At 39.9% G+C, this 5,771-nt stretch overlaps 1 pseudogene; it reads left to right on the forward strand.

Annotated features, from left to right (window-relative positions):
* On the forward strand, window positions 1-977 carry LOC113896358 (annotated as a pseudogene).
* Window positions 978-5,771: the final 4,794 nt, after the last annotated feature.

The raw sequence follows: 5,771 nt of genomic DNA on the forward strand, positions 1-5,771 counted from the left end.
TGTCCAAGCTACATAGAAATGGAAATCTAACAAGTGTCTCAGAATTCTTCCTCCTGGGCCTCTCAGATGATGCAGAACTGCAGCCTTTGCTCTGTGTCCTGTTTCTGTCCATGTACCTGGTCACCGTGCTGGGGAACCTACTCATCATATTAGCCGTCACCTCTGACCCCCATCTCCACACCCCCATGTACTTCTTCCTCTCCAACCTGTCTTTGGCTGACATCAGTTTCATCTCTACCACTGTTCCCAAGATGATTGTGGACATCCAAACTCACAGCAGAGTCATCTCCTATGGGGGCTGCCTGACACAGATGTCTATTTTTATCCTTTTTGGGTGTATGGATAGTATGCTTCTGTCTGTGATGGCTTATGACAGGTTTGTGGCCATCTGTCACCCACTGCATTATACAATCATCATGAACCCATGCACCTGTTGCATCTTCATTTTGGTGTCTTTTTTTGTTAGCCTTTTGGATTCCCAGATGCATAATGTGATGGTGTTACAACTTACCTGCTTCAAGGATATAGAAATTTCTAGTTTCTTCTGTGACCCTTCTCAGCTGCTCAACCTTGGCTGTTCTGATACTTTCATGAATAATATAGTCAGCTATATTATCGTTGCCATCTCTGGTTTTCTCCCTACCTCAGGAATCTTTTTCTCTTACTATAAAGTTCTTGTCTCCATTCTGAGAGTCCCCTCATCAAGTGGGATGTATAAAGCCTTTGCCACCTGTGGCTCTCACCTGGCAGTGGTATGCTTGTTTTATGGAACAGCCCTGGGGGTATATCTCAGCTCAGCCATCTCCCTTTCTCCAAGGAAGGATGTAGCAGCCTCAGTGGTTTACACTGTGGTCACCCCCATGCTAAACCCCTTCATCTATAGTCTGAGGAACAAAGACATCAAAAAGGCCATGTGGAGGTTCCTCAGCAGAACAATCTCAGCTTAGGACCTGGCCACCCATTTGAGTGTAGGCTAGAAAATGTAGCAAAAAAACAAAAACAAAAACAAAACCAAAACCTGGAGATTTAAAATTCTACTTTTATTATGTCATCAGTTTTGCAACTCTTATGACCTTCATATTTTTCTTTGCTTTCCACCTGAATATTGTTTCTGTTTCTGGTTTAACATGACAGTGGGAGATCGAGGATCCTTTGTGTGTCATAATCACTTCTTACCTGAATTTCTTTATATCTATGGAGATTCTATGATTTATCTTTGGTGGCACAAACATCCTTGAAGAATGAGTACTTCCCTTTCAATATACTGAAAATTTATGAGTTTTGCACAGCTGTTACATCATTTCCATAGTAAATTCTGTATCTATGTTTTAAATTCACACATACAGTTATGGGTGAGGAGGCATGTCACTGCTTCTCAACCTAGGCTTTTATTGAAAATATCTGGGAAGATTAAAAATACTGACCTTGTGTTTCACCACCAGACACTCTAACTGTACTTGGTTGTGGCCTAAATATGAGTATTTTTCAAAGCACTCAGGTGGTTCTAGTGTGTGGCCAAGATTGAGAACTACTGATGTAAGTCAGAATTTTCCTTTAAAAGTGACCTTTATACTTTGGGTCATAACTGCTCATGGACAAATGCTAAAGATCTAGAAGAGATCAGAGGTCAAAGGGTGGAAGTTATGAAGACTCTGCTGTAGTAACAAGCAATGCATTTACCCCATTATTTCCAATAATCTTCACATGGATTATTCTACACCATATGCATGGACTTTGCTCTGGGGTGGGATGCTCAGAATCACTCCTCTATATTGCATCTTGTGTTGATCTTACGTACTTTCAACATAATCTGTAAATATCTCTTTGCCCTAAATGCTCAGGTGATCCCTTTAAACCCCTCAAGCCCTTGGTGGAGTAGCTTCTTCCTTCACTTATGATGGCTATGTTACTTCATTTTCTTTCTTTCTTTCTTTTTTTTATCTTTCAGCCATTCAATAACTATTTAACCAACTCTCTGTGTTAAAACTTTTCACTAAAATGATTAAATGAATTATTCCTGGATGACTGCCACTCAGCCAAAAAAATAATGAAATAATGCCATTTGCAGCCACCTGAATGGACCTAGAGATTGTCATACTGCATGAGGTATGTCAGAGAAAAATAAATATCATATGATATCACTTATATGTAGGATATATGCTGTTGCTAAGTTGCTTCAGTTGTGTCTGACTCTGTGCGACGTCATGGATGGCAGCCCACCAGGCTCCCCTGTCCCTGGGATTCTCCAGGCAAGAATACTGGAGTGGGTTGCCATTTCCTTCTCCAATTCATGAAGGTGAAAAGTGAAAGTGAAGTTGCTCAGTCCTGTCCGATTCTCAGTGACCCCATGGACTGCAGCCTACCGGGCTCCTCCATCCATGGGATTTTCCAGGCAAGAGTACTGGAGTGGGATGGATTATCTACAAAACAGAAATAGTGTTACAGATGTAGAAAACAAATTTATGCTGAGTAAGGGGCAGTAAGGGATAAATTGGAAGGCTGGAACTGACATATGAAAGTGATGAAGTCGCTCAGCCGTGTCCGACTCTGTGCGACCCCGTGGACTGTAGCCCACCAGGCTCCTCCATCCATGGGATTCTCCAGGCAAGAGTACTGGACATATAAACACAACTGTATCCAAATAGATAGATGTTAAGAACCTGCTGCTGCTGCTGCTAACTCACTTCAGTCGTGTCCAACTCTGTACGACCCCATAGACGGCAGCCCACTAGGCTCCTCTGTCCTTGGGATTCTCCAGGCAAGAATACTGGAGTGGGTTGCCATTTCCTTCTCCAAAGAACCTACTGTATAGCAAAAGGAAGGAACTCTACTCACTACAGTGTAATGAACTATATACAAAACATTCGGAAAAAGAATGGACACATGTATAACAAATTCACTGTAGTGTACACCTGAAAGTAACACAACATTGTAAATCAACTCTAGTCCAATAAAAATTTTTTGAAAAAACACTAATTGGTTTTTCTTTACTTAACTGACTCTTGACTGATACTATAGCACTGGGTATAAAGATTTGCTCTTATGTACCTGTGATTGGAAGATGCAAAATGCGCCCAGGAAAGACAGGTGGAAGTCAAGTGTATGTCTTAGCTTTGGGTACACAGCTGGAGAATAGGTGGTATCATATTCCAATTGCTATGTGAGTCCAATGATGCCTGAGGTACATTGAGTCACCCAAGTCTTCATAGTAAGTTTACCTTCTTTCAAGGGAGGACTTTTCCTTTTACTAGAAACAGCCTGGTTAGGACTTCACTTGATTGCCATGCCTTCCTGTTCTCTGTCTCAATAATTACACCTTAGGTCTCCTATTGAGTTCTTCAAGACAAGTCAGTTCAGTTCAGTCTGACTCTTTGTAACCCCATGGACTGCAGCACGCTGGGCCTCCCTGTCCATCACCAACTCCCAGAGCTTGTTCAAACTCATGTCCATCGAGTTGGTGATGCCATCCAACCATCTCATTCTCTGTCCTCCCCATTCCTCCTGTCTTCAGTCTTTCCAAGCCTCAGGATCTTTTCCAATGAGTCAGTTCTTCGCATCAGGTGGCCAAAGTATTGGAGCTTCAGCTTCAGCATCAGTCCTTCCAATGAATATTCAGGACTGATTTCCTTTGGGATGGACTGGTTTGATCTCCTTGCATTCCAAAGGACTCTCAAGAGTCATCTCCAACACGATAATTCGAAAGCATCAATTCTTTAGTGCTCAGCTTTCTTTATGGTTCAACTCTCACATCTGTACATGACTATTGGAAAAAGCATAACTTTGACTATATGGACCTTTGTTGGCAAAGTAATGTCTCTGCTTTTTAATATACTGTCTAGGTTTGTCACAGCTTTTCTTCCAAGGAACAAGTGTCTTTTAATTTCATGACTTCAGTCACCATCTGCAGTGATTTTGGAGCCCAGGAAAATAAAGTTTGTCACTGTTTCCATTGTTTCCCCATCTATTTACCATGAAGTGATGAGACCAGATGCCATGATCTTCGTTTTCTGAATGTTGAGCTTTAAGCTAACTTTTTCACTCTCCACTTTCACTTTCATCAAGAGGCTCTTTAGTTCCTCTTCACTTTCTGCCATAAGGGTGGTGTCATCTGCATATCTGAGGTTATTGATATTTCTCCTGGCAATCTTGATTCCAGCTTGTGCTTCATCCAGCCTGGCATTTTGCATAATGTATTCTGCATATAAGTTAAATAAGCAGGGTGACAATATACAGCCTTGATATCCTCCTTTCCCACTTCATTACCATGCCTCTGTCAGAATCTTTACATCTTAGGGCTCCTATTGCATTCTGCAAAATAAGTATCCATCACAAATTGAGATGTCACTTATTGTTTTTGTGGTAGTAATCTTGGCTGACTGAAAGCTGTGCAGATCTACTATAGTTACTTTCCATTTTACCTCTTAAGAAAATCACCAACCAACTCTACTGATGAGAGACTTTGTTTGTTTTTTTTATTTATTTATTTATTTATTTTAAAAATTTTATTTTTAAACATTACAAATTGTATTAGTTTTGCCAAATATCAAAATGAATCCGCCACAGGTATACATGTGTTCCCCATCCTGAACCCTCCTCCCTCCTCCTTCCCCATACCCTCCCTCTGGGTCGTCCCAGTGCACTAGCCCCAAGCATCCAGTATCATGCATCAAACCTGGACTGGCAACTCGTTTCATACATGATATTCTACATTAAAAGAAAGAATATATTTGAAAAAAGATAAATTATTACTAGTTTAGGGAAAGAGATATCAACTCCAAAAAGTTACTAAAATCACTAAAATACTATATCTGCATATCCATTTAAGCTAACCTAAGTGACAGTCAAAGAATCTTGAAAGAAGCCAAAGTAATGCTACTTTGTGTGTGTGTGGTTCTGTGGTTTAGTTTTCTGTTTATGTTCTGTTAAACTTCTATCACTTTGTTTCTTATTAGATTGTGTTAAATTCTCATAGCAAATGAATACAGGGCACTTTAAATCCATAAATATTATAAGAGAAAGTATACACTTGAATAATAATCCTAGGTGTTCTACAATGTTCATGGAATGATTTTCTGCAATGTTCACAATTGGTAATATGTCAGAAAATACATTCTGCTTGTATGAGTTTAATATATTACATTCCACAGAGAAGAGAAATCCATATTCCATGTCTTTCACTGTCTGACTTATTTCACTTATCATAATGACCTAACAGAAACAGAAGAGATTAAGAAGAGGGGGCAAGAATACATAGAATAATTGTATAAAAAAGCTCTTAATAACATGGATAACCACGATGGTGTGCTCACTCACCTAGATCCAGACATTCTGGAGTGTGAAGTCAAGTGGGCCTGAGGAAGAATTATGACTAACAAAGTTAGTGGAACTGATGGAATTCCAGCTGAGCTATTTCAAATCCTAAAAGATGACCCTGTTAAAATGCTACACTCAATGTGCCAACAAATTTGGAAAACTCAGCAATGGCCACAGGACTGGAAAATGTCAGTGTTCATTCCAATTGCAAAGAAGGGAAATGCCAAAGGATGTTCAAACTACTGCACAATTGTGCTCATTTCACATGCTAGTAAGGTAATGCTCAAAATCCTTCAAGCTAGGCTTCAACAGTATGTGAACCAAGAACTTCCAGATGGACAAGCTGGGTTTACAAAAGGCAGAGGAATCAGAGATCAATTAGTCAATACCCATTGGATTATAGAAAAAGCAAAGGAATTCCAGAAAACTATCTACTTCTTCTTCATTGACTACACTAA

Source organism: Bos indicus x Bos taurus, chromosome 7, assembly GCF_003369695.1.
Source record: "Bos indicus x Bos taurus breed Angus x Brahman F1 hybrid chromosome 7, Bos_hybrid_MaternalHap_v2.0, whole genome shotgun sequence".
Classification (NCBI taxonomy): domain Eukaryota; kingdom Metazoa; phylum Chordata; class Mammalia; order Artiodactyla; family Bovidae; genus Bos; species Bos indicus x Bos taurus.